At 35.4% G+C, this 16,773-nt stretch overlaps 1 long non-coding RNA gene across 1 annotated transcript; it reads right to left on the reverse strand.

Moving 5' to 3' along the window:
- Nucleotides 1–377: 377 nt before the first annotated feature.
- LOC308189863 lies at nucleotides 378–16,161 on the reverse strand. Its single transcript, XR_013946660.1, has 3 exons — nucleotides 16,088–16,161; nucleotides 14,839–14,908; nucleotides 378–3,899 (listed from the first exon to the last, which is right to left on the reverse strand). It is a non-coding gene; the product is annotated as an uncharacterized lncRNA (long non-coding RNA).
- Nucleotides 16,162–16,773: the final 612 nt, after the last annotated feature.

A 16,773-nucleotide genomic window follows, 5' to 3' on the forward strand; every position in this document is an offset into this window, starting at 1 on the left:
TACAATACTTACTTTGTATACAAAGTGAGTCTGACAGAAGTGTCTTGGCACAAAATTTATACAACTTACTCTGCTGAAGCTAAAAAGTATTAATTACCTTTATCTTCTTTGGAGAACTAAATATACTCTGTTCTTCTTAAGAATAAACTGAACTAGCATTTGTATTTGTTGCTCTATTTTGTTTACTTGTAGTATATTAATGCCAGTAGTATATTAATGCCAGTATTAATATTAATTATATATATTAATTATATTATGTATTATATTATATATATTAATTATATATTTTAAAATTATATAGTATATATATACTATATATACTATATACTATAGTATATATATACTATTATATAGTATATTAATGCCAGTAGTATATTAGTGCCAGTAGTATATTAATGCCAAGTTTTTGTTTGTTTGTTTTTGTTTTTGTTTTATGTAAGATGTATATATTGAGACAGTTTTACAGAGCTTTATACAGGAGTGTAGTCTTATGTCAGAGAGACTGAGCATAGCTGACAGCCTTATCATTTTTTGAGTATAGTAATAATTTATCAACTCTAATACCTAGAATTCTTGGCCATGATATGCTAATGTGGACTGTAGGATTATCTGTACCTATTTTTTAGGAGAAATAATTAAAAAAATAATAATAATACTTCTCTTACTAGGCCTATCACACAGTTTTTTTGACTGAAGCCACCTTAATTCCACTCATCTGTCTCTTCTTCTTTCCCCTCCAAGAAAATACCTCTGAATGTCCGGAATATGTGCACACTATAGATATATTCATAGATGTGAAGGACATAGTGCATACATTCTAATGTGCATACATTAGAATACATTAGAATACAACCTTTTTCATTTCTTCTTCTCTGGGTACTTTTATATTAGGTAAGTTTTAACATAAAGGAAGAGACTCTAAAAGCAGGATATGTTCAAGTTACCAGTGTAAATCTGTTGGCAGATAAAGGGATAGGATGCATAAAAGGGCTAGGACCAGCAAGCTATGAGGTCAGTGTTAATAAGTTTAACATTATCTTGCTACACCCAGTGATCTTTTCTGTACAGACAGTTGCAAATTTGGGGTGGGAAAGGGTCAGCCTCCTGTGCTCAACAGTGCAAGCAGATCCTGGATGTTGTCATCTACTGATTCTCCTCCATTTGTTTTAATAAGGGTTTCATGCTTTTTCATTTCAGCATTTTTCTTCATGAATCCCTGAGCTAGCTGACATGCATCTATCTGCATCTCAACTATTAAACTTATGTGTGTTTAAACTTGCATATAAAGATAACTCTGTTTCTCTTATCTTGCATGGATTTAGATCATACACTTCAATATAAATTTTCTCCTTAAAAGTAAGTCAAGGTGATAAAAAGCTTTGTTTTGTGACACTATTCCTAGGCTCTCAGAGAGAGGAACCTCTGGAAGACAGGTTAGGCTTTAGTATTAAAAAGCAGGCACACTGTCCATTCCACCATTTTGGCTGTATTTGGCTTTCATCACAGATGAAAGTAGTGATTTTCCAGCTGCAGCAGCTAAATGTAGTATCATTCATCATCCAAAGGTTTTTATTTCAGTTACTTTAAGTCTTTATGTTCCCTTGGGAAAGCATTAATATTACCTATTGTAAAAATAAATAAATAAATAAATAAATAAATGAATGAATAATAAAAAATAAATCATCTTGCTACTGTTGACTTTATCAATAATATAAATAAAACCAACATTTCTGTTTCTTAACAATTATGAACATTTTAATGTAGATTATCTATGTTATCTAAGTTTTTCTACTGCTCTTTAAATCCAGGATTACATTAAACAGCACTTTCCAAAGTAAAGTGTAATCAGTGATGATCCATGTATTGCATTATACTTGCACAACAACAACAACAGCAAAACTGTGCAACAGAAATGCATGACTAGTTGAAGATATCTACCTCAAACAACTAACAATAAATTTACCTGTAACAAACTTTGTTTTCCATGATCGACTCACACTTAGAGGCTTTGATTTTTGGGATCAGATAAGAAACAAAATTCTGAATTTACTTACAGTCCTCAGTGTAGATTGTAGGGAATAGGAAAAAGAGAGCAACTATTTTGAAGCTTTACACTTGTAATCCTAGAAAACCAAACTCAGAAACCTTTAGAATTATGTGGCTGATTTCTACCATATGAATCACAGATCAAAGCTCTTGATGTGAATGTTTAAACCTGGGCTCATTTGAAATGTGAGACTGATGGGAAGCTAGGTGCATATTAACAGCAAATTAATAATCAAAAACAGTATGGACAATGAGAACATAGTTTCTCATACTTCAGAACTTCCATTTCCCATTCCAGTAGGATTCAGAGCATGTGAAGGAGCACAAAAATTAGCCTGACCCATGGCCTTCAAGAAAGTACATGGAAGAAAAGAGCAAGGTTTCTGCTAGATTTTCCTTCTCCTTGAATTATAATGGATACCTTCCCATTAATCTATAATTGCTAAGAGCATGAAAACCAAGCAGTATCAAAAGATATCTCATACAAGAATGCATAGGGTTATGTTCTGTTTTATTTTTGCATTATGCAAAAATAAAAGCTAAACAAGCAACCCATATCAGCCCAGGCCTTGCAGTCTATCTAATTTTATCTTATTTATTTATTTATTTATTTATTTATTTATTTATTTATTTATTTATTAAGAGAATTTTCAATAGAATAAAACATAAGACTTACACATCCTCATTTAATTCAGTTTATTTATCTTTAGTAACAGCATTAAAGAGTAAGGCATGAATCCCGTATCTTCCAGAAAACTATCTTATCGTCACAGGAAATGCCACAAAATGTTGTGAAGATCTTCATCATGGAAAGAGTTTAATGTATGTGTTTAAAATATTGCACATTTTTGTAGCTCCTTCTTTATGAATGTAGTGTGTTTAATGTCTTCTTTAAAACAAAACCAAGCAAACAAACCAAAAGAAACGTAGTGACTATCCATGTGAAAGTAGCCATATTCATCACTTAAATTCTTTAGCCACAATTATAACACAGAAATGCCTTAAGTATCGGTTTAGGAATTTCACCTCACATTTCTGTTGCTAGGCTCAGCTTCCCATATCTGGATATTAAAATGTAAAGGGATCTATACATTTCATTTTGTCTCCAAAAACTTTTATTCACTAAGGAGTACTAAATTCTTTTTTTTTTGTGCCTCTCTCTCATTGAAAAAGCGTTACTAAAATAAGCAAACAAACACACAAACTTGACTCCAATACCTTTGCTAATTAGCTCAAAATTTAAGAGGAAAATGCCCTATCTATATTTCCAGCTTTCATTCACAACTTGACAAAGTGAAAAGATTTATAAAAGCTGCCCTGCTGTTTTGTCTCCAAACAGCTAACAATGTAAATATTTGAGAGAAATCACACTCATATTCTTTCAATTTTTCTCAATGTCCAGGATTCTTCAAATTCTCATTTGTTTTATCCAAATGAATCTCAGATTTTATCCCCATACAAATAATACCCAGTGGCACAATCTTTATCTTGTCATCCATCCTTACCTTTAATTGATTTCTGTGGGAATTACAGGTAGTAAGGGCTATAGTCTTGCATCATAGCATGCCTATAGGATCTAGTATGGGAATGTCATGCGAAAATATGAAATGCAGATTGCGCATCCCAAAGCATGTACACAGTGTCCCTTTCCCCATTGCCAAGTAGCAATATCAAATATCAAAATAGTTACAATCCCATTCGAACCATCTCTCTGCTTTTCTCTTCACCCTCATGGCTCTTCAGTGAAGTCTCAGGGCTGAAGTTATATCCCTGACTTTCATCAGAGGAGTTTGTCTCATGTGCAGCCTGGCAGGAAGCAAGTCCTAATAACACAGTGTGAAGGGAAGATCAACCTGGAAATAAATTTGGAGATATTATTTATCTAAGAGATATCAAATAATCTTTCCTTTTATTGTATGGATGAGTGATTTGACACTCTGCAGATGAATCTTGATGGACTGTGACAGAGACAAAACAATTTTTTTTTTTTCCAGACTGGACTGATTACAGGCAGCAAAGAGAGAAAAACTGAACAGTCTTCAAGCCGTTACTTGTCCTTTTTTTGCCCCAAACCAAATCTGTTGATTTTTATGAAGGACTTTGCGTCTTCTGTCCCCAAATTACTTATGTCCACAAACTAAAACTTTTTTTTTTCCCCCCTCCAGGAACATTACAGTAGACTAACACACAGACAGAATCGTGATACTACCCAGGCTCATCCTTTATGTTACTTTTTCTGTCTGCTTCAAGCAGCTGGGGAAAAAACATTTCAAAGTTGTTGCTAAGTCTCACAAAATTTGAAATCTCTGTATTAGGCCAAAGGATATATGGCAAAACCTATAGACAGAGCAAAAATTAAAGTCTCAAACAGTGGTGGAGTCCATGTAGTGCCCCCCATAAATCAATATTTTCAGTTATGGTCAGCCAAGGAAAGCCTGCTCACAACATCTCAGTGAACAAGTCAGAACACCAGGCACCATTTTCTGTAGGTCTATAACTGCGCAGGGCTAAAGCCTTACTTTTTTTTTTTTTTCCCACTGTATTTCATTTCTGTCCATATCTGCAGCTTTTCAATAAGATAGCAAAGAAGCACCGCTGCTCAAGCAACAAATTTAAGTCTTTCAAATTTAATACAGAAAAAATAAGATGTACACACAAAATATGGAAGGCCGTTGGGTCTAGTGAGAACATTTCTGTGTGCATTAGAGATCAAGAGAAAGCAGAAGCTCTGCCTGTTTCCTGCCTTATACACATTTGTGGCACTGATAAGGTCTATGTACTGTTGAACTCTTCTTTAGGTTCAGGTAATGAAAATAATAAATGAAAATAATAAAATATCAGAGGATCAGGGAAACAGGAACATTACAAACAGTCAAATGTTAATAAATGAAATCTGAAGGAAGAACAACAAGAAAAGGAGTAATGGCAAAGAAAAATAAACATTTTTTAAAAGAACAGTGAAACTGTATATTAAAAATGGGAGGAAAAAGTTAGGTCACCAGCAAAAGTTTTACTGGAGAACTGTGAAAAATGAAAAGATTACTAGTTTCCTTAACAGAGTCAAAGCAAACATTTTGTAGAAAGCTTTTTGTTCATGTTTTTTTGTTTGGTTGGTTTTTGGGGTTTGTTTTTTTTTCCTCAAAGTGAGTGAACAATGTGCAAAATTGAAATGATTTATTTAACTGAAAACCATAATGGATGCTTGGGGTATACTGTCCCTACAGTTTTCTGAAGATTGCTGCTTCTGATATTCAAGACTTGATCATCCTTTCCCGATGTTTTCTTCCAGTTGCTACTAATTCCGTTCTTCAATGATAGAAATGGAGGAGACAAGTGCTTTTAAATGAGGCTTTTAAGGATTTCCCTTATAATAAAAATTGAACAGTGTCAAGCAATTGTTTTTTGTCTTTTGCTCCTTTCTTCTGTATTCATGTTCTCTTTCTCTCTTCTTTTTTTTTTTTTTTTGTGTGTGTGTGTGTGTGTTTGGTTGGTTTTGCTTTTGTTTATTTTATTTTGCATGTTGCTTTTTTCTTTTTTGTTTGTTTGTTTGTTTTTGTACCCTCTAATTTTAATTTCTGGTCATCTCCCTTCCCATCTTCAGGACTGAAGTGTAGCCTCTTCTTTTGGACTTCTGGTCATAATTCCTGTCCATTTTTATAGAATCATAGAATGGCTTAGGTTTGAAGGGACCTGAAAGATCGTTTAGTTCCAACCCCACATTTTAAACCCATTTATACTGTATATTTAAAGCATATTTGAAGCATCAGGTTTAATATGTGTACTTTTTGATGTTACCATATAGTGCTGTCTGCAATTCTAGCATAATGATTGAAGCATGCAACTCCTTATCTACCCTCCTTTCAACTAAGATTTGATTATGAAAATGCTCGTAGCTGAATTTACTCAGATGAGTAACATCATCACATTCAGTAATACTCTACATAAAAATCAGATGATCACAGGCTTTTTACAGAAACAGGTTGTACATGAATAAACATTCTTTATATCTTTAAGGAACCAAATTCTCATGTCCTTAATTGAACCAATGTAAATTCTAAATCAAATACATCCTATAAAGTATCCTAGTATCCTCACCTCTAGCACAAATGTTTTCTATTCGAAGAAATAGCCCTTTGAAGCTTACTTCTAGGTAGTCCTGAGGTCTGATCTAACAATTATCACACTTTTTTTTTTTTTTCCCACTGGTTTGTTCCTTTGAATGTTGGAGAATTTACAAAAAAATCTATTGTGTTTGGACACTTAAGTGCATGACTTATTCTTCAGAAAATAACAGTACAGTTCTCATAAACCAGAAGTTTATTAGTTTCACAGGTGACAATAGAAAGTGCAGGTCCTTTGTGAGGAGTTCACTTTCTATTGAAGCTGAAAACACTGTGTTAATGGTGATCAAAGTGCAATATGTCCAGCCGTGGGCTATATAGTATAGGAGAACATTAATTTTCTGAGATCATCCCTTCCTTCCCCTTCCCTCCCATTTCTGTTCTGTTCTCTCCCTTTCTGTTCCTCTCCTCTCTGCTCCTTTCCTCTTCCCTCCTTTTCTCTCCTTTCCTCTCTTTTCCCTCTCCCCCCCTCTCCCCTTTCCTTTTACCTTTCCTTAACTTCTATCAGGGAGCATTCCAATAGTATTTGTGACAGCCTACTTAAAAAGAGAGAAGACATTTTGTTATTCAGCCTCTTCCTTTCCAGGAGCTGCTGACTCCTTTGTGGCCGTAAGAGACACCTTCAATTCTGCCTGCATCACCCCTCCTGTGCCAGGGACAAGAGCACAGGGTAGACAAAATGTCATGTAGCTGCCCAAGTCATCCTTTCAGTCCTTCCATCATTCAGCCATATCAAAACTATTATCTTCGTCTTGTGAAGCTATCAATGGCCCATAAATGTATATGTTCTCAGCATGACTTAAATTTCTTAGCACTTTTTTTTTCCCAAATAACAACATAGAGTTTATCAAAAAATACAACGGAGCTGTGATATTACTAATTCAGACTAAGTTGCTTATCTCTAATGAGCCAAAAAAAAATCTCACTTTTATTTCATGAATGCAACAGTGTATAAAAGTTTCTAGTGTGCATACCTTAGCACTCATTTAAAACTCCAAATGAAAATTGGATCTGTATTTCTATTAACACAGTTATGTAACTGTAACAAAGTCTGTGAGACTGTATGAATGACATTCTTTATAAAATAAATGGATATTTGCTTTCATAAGCTTTATATTAGATTTAGAGTTTATTCCAATGAAGTCTCTCAACCCCATTAGCATATATATATATTTGTAATGTTTTTATTATTATTCTTTAAGTCCAAGCTATTTGGAATCTCCATTAACACCTGGATTTGTGTGCTACAGATAGTCACATTTATAGCTGCTACTATATGCTGTTACTGGCATCAGTCCTGCAATTAAGTAGTCTAAACTGGAGCAATGGGAAAAAAATATGTTATAGTTAAAGACTCCTAAACAAGGCAAGATAGAGTAGTAGACCTTTTAGTATATTTTTACTCTGATATTCCTTCATCTCTTCAGTAATACAAATGGCTTCCTTTGTCACTGGAGTCAAGAGACATTTTCCATTATAAGAATCAATTTTTATTTATTTCAACTCCACACAATTCAAACTGTTTAGCTGTCCTTCTGATTCAGCATCTGTCTGAGAAATCATTAAAAATAAAATATAAAACAACTAAAATGGTTCATTATTTGCCAGGCGTATGGTAGCAAAAATGCAATTTTTTTCCCATAACAAAATTCTGGCAAGTTTATTTATGATAAACTTTGGTGCTTTGCCTTGTTTAAGGCAGGAACTAGACTTCAACATGAAGAGTGTCCTTTGTGTCAGTAATATTTCTTGTACAAAACCAATAAAAATACAAAGTCTTTAAATACGAAATTTTAAAAATTAATGTATTGAGACAGTAAGTTTTTGTTTGTTTGTTTGTTTGTTTAACTTGGAACACTTCAGAGATTTTAGGGAACTGTTCTGATAGTTTTATTTATCCTCACAGTTCCTTTAGATGAGTAGTATGCAAATACATACACACAAAATAATCCATACCTCTTAGACCATTTGCCATTTCCTTAAGGCTCCAGTTTGCTTTACCTAACTGCAATGGGCTTCCTTTAGCACCACTGAGTATGACAGTAACTTATACTTTTGAAAGATAGGATAAACTGCTTCATTTTGACTGTTCACTAGCAGTTGTTCACAAAGGATATTAATACAAGATAGCTTGTGTGTTCTGAATCCCTGCCAAGATTACTTAAGAATGGTTTCCTCCTGCAGTCATGTCCCAGAGCTACAGGATGCTTAACTGTTTGAGGTAGGTATATCCTAAAGTTAACTAAATGATTGCCTGTTATTTTCCATGGAGCTCTACTTTTAATCAGCATGTGGGTAAGAAGGGAGATTCTGCATTATGCTGTAAAAACAAACAAACAAAAAACCCACAAACATAATCAAAGAGATGTTTGTCAGACCTTTAACTTGTATATTTTCAGAATCTGATAGCCAAGTAGTGAATAAAACAATAAAACCCACAATAGGGAAGGCATGACAATCTGTTACAAATGGAAAACTGAATGAATATTACCCTTACCAAGAAATAAAATTTATTTATTAACCTCTAATTCATGACCTTGTAGCCTTGATGGTGTTCTTTCAGCATAAGATACCATGTAAGATTTACAAGTAACCTAGGTTTTCAAGTTTCAGAGATGGGTGTAATCCTCATAGAACAGAAAGGGGGGTTATTTCCTGGCTATGGTGAAACCTCTTCAGTTTACCAATGAATCCTTTATTAAGATATTATAGCAGTTGTATTTCCTAAGAAAACTTTCAAAAAACACCTAAAAATAAATCTTCTGGAGAACTGCTGTTCAAAGTCCTGTGTTTTTCTAAGTCCCTTGATTTTACCCTTTCTCTAAATGACACATTAGCTAAATTAAAGTATGAAGAAGCATGTGCTGCTGCTTTTTCTGCAAAGAACACTTTTGAAACCTGACATATGATTCATCCTTCTTCCCCATTTAGAACTTTGTATAGTTCCTAATAAATTTCCTACAGAACCAAGCAATGCCTTTTTGTTTAGAAGTGTAATGAAGCTCCCTATGATATGGACAGTTGAGAAAAGCTGTTATTCAATTGCCATTGTTGAAGAACCTGCTCTGCAAATTTTGTTTGGACAAAGTTGTCTCATGTTTTACAAGCTCTCTAAGGAGTACATTATGACATGGTATGCAGGCTGTTTCTCCACAGCACGGATTAAGGCGAAATGCAATTTCACCATCATATGTCCAGGACACTATTTAAGTTGTAGGAAGCTCCCTTGTCCAAGACGACAATCTAGCCTGCCTATAGTCAACAGAGAGATAGTCATCCCTGAGAGCCATCATATCATTCTAAGACACATGCCTAAGGTAAATCATACACCTTTCTGTACAAGAACATCTCAAATTACTCTGTAGAAACCACAGGTGATTAAATATTTAAACAGTTTATCTTCAGATTATTAAACTGGAGTGTGGTGGTGTGGGGGTGGGAGTGGTGTATGGAGTATATTTCTGTTCTCAACATTCAGCCCTTTTTCTCCATAAAGGAAAGCTTCAATGAAATGCCATATCTTACAGTACCACATACTAAATATCCCTTTGTGAAAGTTATGTTTGTGGGGTTTTTTTTGTTTGTTTGTTTTTTAAATAAAGCATTTTAACTAAATCATTGCAAGTATTTCTTTAAAAGTCACCAAGGAAAACAAGAGAATTTATAACATATTTAAAATGTCACAGCATTGAAAATTAATAGTCTGCAGATAGAGCCTGTATTGATGTCATATAGATATTGTTCGTTACGTTACACACAAATGCAACTGCCTTCTCTTACTTGCAAAATTGTATATCAAAATTAAGTTATGTCCTGTTAACAACTAAACTGTTGAAAAAGACAGGGACAAAAATTGACAAGTGATTTAATGTCAATTACTTTTGAGAGAGAAAAGCACAAAGATTTTCCTCTTCTGCTTGTATTTCTCCCATTATTTTTGAAACTGTATTCTATTTGAAAGCATCAAGAATACTGCAGGGAGAGCCATTTGCTATGGGGAATTCCAAATCTATATAATCAATATTCAGGAGTATAAGTGCCTTCTCTAAACACTAGAGGGGATATAGAAATTAAAATGAGTACCAACACTGCTTCCTTCTTTTTCTTTTTTCTTTTTTTTTCTTTTGTTGTTGTTGTTTGTCTTGTTTGTCTTTTGTTTATTTGTTTGCTTTTTGCTCTGTGCAGGATCTTGTGTGGCATTCATCATCTCTCCATTCAGTTCTGTACTAAACAAGGGGGAAACATAGTCCCCAGCATATACTTTGGGAAGAAAGACAGAGAGAAACTACTTGCCCAAAGTCCTGCAACAGATCTGTAGGAAAGTCACACTTCCCAAGTAGTACTCCTAGTGGAGTGTGTTAACAACAAACCACTAAACATCTCTGTTTCAATGATTCGGAGGTCCCAGCCACAAACACCCAAAAAAGCACCGTAGGAGCAGAAACAACAGAGTTCTTTAATGTTTATTTGCACTTTTGTGTTCAGTTTTTGTAATATGTATTGTATTCATAATAGTAGATGTGGTGACACTTCCTGTGAGAGAGAAGATTGCAGCAAGCAGTGCATCTCTGAGTTTGTGCTTTTTGTTATCACTCTTCCAATACCCTTGATTTAGGGTTCATACTTGGCTCTAGCAAATCTCTACAGAACACATACCAGAAATACAGGCTATGCTTGGGGAGAGACTGTGACCCCACATAAATTGTTTTTTATATGGGAACACTTTATATTCAAGCCTTGCTCCAGGATGAAAATCCTTCCTAGCAGTTAGAAATTTAAACGGAGAAAGAAAACACAAGATCTGACATCAGTCTGAGTTATGCCAACAGACCTGCAAGGAAATATAATTTGGAATGTGCTATTTTACAAGACCACTTATTTGCTATAAATAAAGCTCATTTGCTTTACTGGCATAATTGGGGTAGAAATGCAAACATTCCCCATCATTTTTTTTTCTCCCCCTAATAAATATAGCATAGTGCAATGGCTGTCTGATAGCCCACAATAGAAACTAGAAACTCTTTACCAATTACAGTCTAGGATATAAATATTGTCAGTTCTGAGACATGACTGCTGTATCTGTTTTAGCAAAAATAATAGCATAGTAGATAACCTCAATGAAAGGTAATGATAAACTAGCGCTGGTAGGTTTCTTGCAGAGGTCTGCATTACAGCTACTGTCATTCACTGAAAGACTCCATGAGAATCTTTTATTTCATGTTTTTTACAAGTGATTTGTTAAAAACACATCTCCCTGTAAAGAGAAAGGTGCAAAAAACACCAAAAATAAGGCTGCATAAGCAAAGGTACAAACAGAATATGACAAAAATCTTCCAAAATTGTCATCTTATAAACCATAATTACACTGGATTATTCTACAAAATACCCACAGACCCAGGGTACCCGATGGCAAATTTTCCAGGAACATCAGTGGCTGAAATCTTCCATTTCTTATATAATCACTTGTGTATTCTTCTACTCCCCCCACTCCCCCTCCCCGAAACTTTTTCTGTATTAGCAGTCATAACAAATTTACACCTACATTCTCAAATTTCTTAGATTTAAACGTACCTCACTATGCTACAGTGCAGGATTTTTGGTTGGAAATATGAATCCTTCAAATTCAGATTTATTGTCTCTGATATATTTTGAAATACCTGTGGAATAAAAGAATAACTAGAGATCTGTATTGGCTTTGTAACATGGCAAGGTTTTGGTAGCAGGGGTGCTGCATGGGTGGCCTTGGTGAGCAGAGCCCAGCAGCTGCCCCATGTCAGATCAGAGCCAGCTCCAGCTGACTCCAAAAGGGACCCGCTACTGGCCAGAGTTGAGCCAGTGAGTGATGCTGGTCGGGCCTCTGGGAGAACTGATTGAAGAAAGGGAAAAAAACCTGCAGCAAAACTGCAGCTGGGAGAGTGAGGAGTGAGAACCAGCCCTGCAGACACCAAGGTCAGTGCAGAAGGAGGGCAGGAGGTGCTCCAGGCACGCAGCTGCAGTTCCCCTGCAGCCTGTGGAGAGACCCCTGGTGGAGCAGGCTGTCCCCCTGCAGCCCATGGGTCCCACATGGAGCAGATCTCCACGCTGCAGCCCGTGGAGGAGCCCCCGGTGGAGCAGGCCCCGGGCCAGAGCTGCAGCCCGTGGAGAGGAGCCCACACAGGAGCAGGGGGTCTGGGGGGAGCTGCTGCCCGTGGGGGACCCGTGCTGGAGCAGTTTGCACCTGATGGATGGACATAGACGGGGGTGGATGGGGGGTGAAGGTGGTTTTAGTTTCCTTTTAGTTTCTCACTGTTCTAGTCTGCTAGTGGTAGGCAGTAAATTATATCAGTCTGCCTAGGTTGAGTCTGTCTTGCCTGTGATGGTAATTGGTGAATGATCTCTCTGTCCTTATCTCAACCCTTGTGCCTTTTCTCCATCATATTTTCTCCTCCTCTTCCTTTGAGGAGTGGAAGTGAGAGAGCATTCTTGTGGAGTTTAGCTCTCCATCAGGGTGAAACCATCACAAAAGCACCTGCTTAACCATCTCACAGCAGCTCAGGTGATGTGTTACATGTATGCTCTATATTTGTTTGTTTGAATACTACACTGAATGTTTGCAGTAGTCCAGCATATTTTTCCTTGCTTCTATTCACTCTTAGTTACACTTTCAGATAATTAAAAACAAACAAACAAACAAACAACAACAACAAAAAAAACAGAGGGAAATAGAGCAGAGAGCATATTTTGCTAGTGAACCAAGGGTGTTAGTTTCAAATTTGCTCCAAACAATAAATCAATCAGTGAGTGTCCAAATGCCTTTCTTTGGCTGTTGAAGGTGGGTGAATGTGATGCCAATTCTTCTCTAGTTACAAAGCCTGTCTTAACCACCAGCATGTCTTAACCACTTACCAAATTTGCCAATAAGTCTTTTTGAGATAGATTTTAGAGCATTATGTTACAGAATGCTTATGCACAGAATTGTTCTCAGCAGTGCTTAATAAAATAAATTTATTAATTTAAAATCAATAAACTATTTTTTGCAATAACAGCATCCTGATTTTCTTTTCTAAACCCTTAGCTAAGTGGCATTATGAAACATCAAAACATCATAAAACGTCCTAAAAATACAGACTTGTAAGTCACCATTTAAAGGCCTAAGCTCATTTTACAATTCAAATTTCACTCCTTTATTTATTTTTTTTTCTGTAGTAAGTATTTGTTTTCATTGGTAACGAGTCCCAGCTTCCTTAGGCAAGATGATGATTTGGTGCTTTGTCTGTATGGTAAGATATACACCATTTTCTCTAAGACTGCTATGGACATGAGGGTGACACAGCTGTAGTCCCAGGCGTCTGCTACACATGACAAGGGGAAAATTGAAAACAAGCCTGGTACTCCTAGCCCAATGGCTCATGAGATTCTCCACCATTTATTTGTCAGGAGAACAGGAATGATATGCAGATCACAGACCAAATGAACAGCAATGAATTTCAGGAGAATACAAAGGATATCAAAGAGCATCTGGGAGCTTCCTATTAATAATTTTAAAATAATAATAAATTTTTTAAACTTATGTAAAAGAAAGGTTCATAAATTAAGAATGATATGGTTTATGACTGGTAGAACTACAACAGACATGAAAGCTGAAGAAGAATTAGGAAGTTAAGTATTGGTTTCATTACAATGATTTGTACTCAAGGATTTGACAGTATGTTAAGAGCAGTGTCAGCTCCATAAAAGCCATCTAAGCAAAACACAGACTTTTCTTTGTAAGTCATTGCCACACAGATGTGTTCCTCAGAATGACAACACCATGCATACTGTCCAGTGTTTCTTCACTTGGCTAAGTGTTTATTGTCATCTCAGTATGTTCACAATCATTCTGTCTGTCCTGGTTTTGGCAGAGATAATTTTCTTCATAGTGGCTGTTTTGTTGCCATGTTTTGAATTTAGGAGAAAAAAAAATTGATAGCACACTGATGTTTTAGTTGTTGTTGAGCAAAGCATACACTTCTTACAGCTTACAGCTTCTCATACTTCCCTGCCAGCACAGGGCTGGGGGTGCACAAGAAGCTGGGAGGAGACACAGCCAGGACAGCTGACCCAAACTGGCCAAAGGGATATTCCACACTATATGGCATCATACAGAACAATAAAAACAGAGCAGGGTGGCCACTTCTTGGGACCTGGCTGGGCATTGGTCAGCTGGTGGTGAGCAATTGCATTATGCATCACTTGTTTACTATCACTATGATCACTATGTATCACATATATAATAATAAAACATTATTATTATTAACATTATTATTATCCCTTCCTTTTCTGTTGTATTAAACTGTCAAACTTGTCTCAACCCTCAAGTTTTACCTTCCTCCGGATTCTCTCCCTCCATCCCAACTGGGGGGAGTGAATGAACAACTGTGTGAGGCTTAGTTGTCTGCTAGGGTTAAATTACAACACTGTCTCAGTGTTTGTTTTTTTTTCTTAATTATAGTGGATGCATTGAAAGGATATAGCACTGGGTGAGAAGTTGAATGAAGAAAAATAGCATGAGGATGGCTGCATGCACCTTAAAGACAGAAACACAACTTCCACAAAAATTTCAACTCTGTATATGTATACATTTATAAGTAGTTAACTGATCTACACATTTCTTTGTGTGCTCTGAACAGAAATAGGTGTAATGTAAGAATACCTCAGGTCTGCCTGAAAGCATTGGATCTCAATGCTAGTTGTCTTTATGGGATTTTGTAGACATGGGACACCTGGAAAACAGCAATAAGATAAAGACAAGAAAACGAACACTGTAAAGCACTAGGTACATTGCTAAATGGAACTTGTAGAACTCTTGTAGAGATGGAGATACGATAAAACCTTGTATAACAAACACCTTCATTAATTTTTTAGTTCTACTGAAGAACTGTTTTAACTAGAATATGAAAGCTAAATCTGTCAGGTCCACTCTCACAGTCAATATTAGTTGAGCAACAAGAACAAATGTCGAAGAGAGAGGTTGGAATATCACCATACACTTCTGGTTGCATGGGTCTCAGCCTGGTTGAAAAGTACATCATAATATATTATAACAATAACATTTTTTTCCTGTTTGGAACTCTTTTAAACAACATACTTGCATCTGCAGAGGTTTCTTACTCCTTTTTTTAAATGACTGTAAAACATTCTCAAATCTAGCTAGACATCAAATGAAAAAAATTGGTTTTGGCTTTTTTCCAGTGTGAGAAAATTCGCACAGCACAACTAGGGCAACAAAGAATCATTTTGTCTTAATGAAAAATACATCTTTCTCTCACTTCCCTCTTCAAGTGCTTGGCACTGCTAAAACGGTTTTGCTGTTTGTGATATACTACAGAGGCTCAAATTTGCTGACTACAAATATCTTTTCAGGACTATTTGTCATATTAGTTAAGAAAAAAAAATCAACCTTTAAATCAACCTTTCAGAAAACGATCTCCCCCCCCCCCCCCCCCAGTGATACATTTAGTCATTGAGAGTTCTTAAAAGTCAGTAGTATTATTCACATGAGTAAGTAAGTACTGTAAAATTCTTGCAGTATGAAATTATTTATCTATGTGACAAGAACAGACATTTTATATTTTGGAATTTCACAGTCACTAATAAAATGTTTTCAAATATTACAATTGATTATTTTTTCTTCCATAAGAAAAGGAAAACAGGAGAAAAATTAATATGTGGAATAACTAAAAGAATAAATATTGTCTCTTTCCATTAGGGGGAAAACAAACAAACAAACAAACAAGAAGTGGTGAAATATTTTGTTCAGAAGCCTGAAAAAATACATATCTGATTTCAAGATACTTCCTCCCTTTTGCTCCATTGGTGTACTTTAGCCAAAGAAAGAAACAGAAGCTCTACATGAAAACAATATGGCTTGCCAACAGGGTAGGAGAAATAGACTGCAATACCTGTGTTGGAACACAGTGTCCGAAGGCATTTTTCTCAGCATAGAGTTTCAACAGTCAGGTCTTTTTTCAAAGCTTAAGACAAGGAAAACATTGAAACTTATTTCTTAGAGGAGAAATTTCTTATTTTTTAGAGGAGAAAAGCTGAAGTACCAAAGTATAGATTAAAATGATACAAGTAAATAAAAAAGGAAGAAAGAAAATATATAAATTTGGTACAAAAAGAAAGATTGGAGTAAATTTCAAGCACAAGCTCTTGAAATTGAAAGATTTCTAAAAGGGACCTTCTTTAAATAGAAATAATTAGCCAAGTGCCCTTAATTAAATAAACGACAAAAAGAAAAAGTATCGGCACAGTTTGTTTTGAAAAACAATGCTCTGCCACTTTGTTTGCAACTCTCTATTTAACTTACACTCTTCATCTCAAAACATCTCTGCTGAGGTTCCATAAATTATTCTTTAACGTGGTAGAAAACTATCATTTCTAATTATACTTTCCTAATGCTATTTAATATAAAGGAAATTCCAATCATGACATTAGCTGTCACTCTAAAAATCCATGTTTATTGTTAGAAAAATATTTAATATTTATTGTAACTTGTGCTTATCACTATTTCATTAGTAGGCTTTTATTTATTTATTTATTTGTTTTTATTTCATATTCACATTAAACACTAAAAAGAGTATTT

Source organism: Anser brachyrhynchus, assembly GCF_964034855.1.
Source record: "Anser brachyrhynchus genome assembly, chromosome: 2".
Lineage (NCBI taxonomy): Eukaryota > Metazoa > Chordata > Aves > Anseriformes > Anatidae > Anser > Anser brachyrhynchus.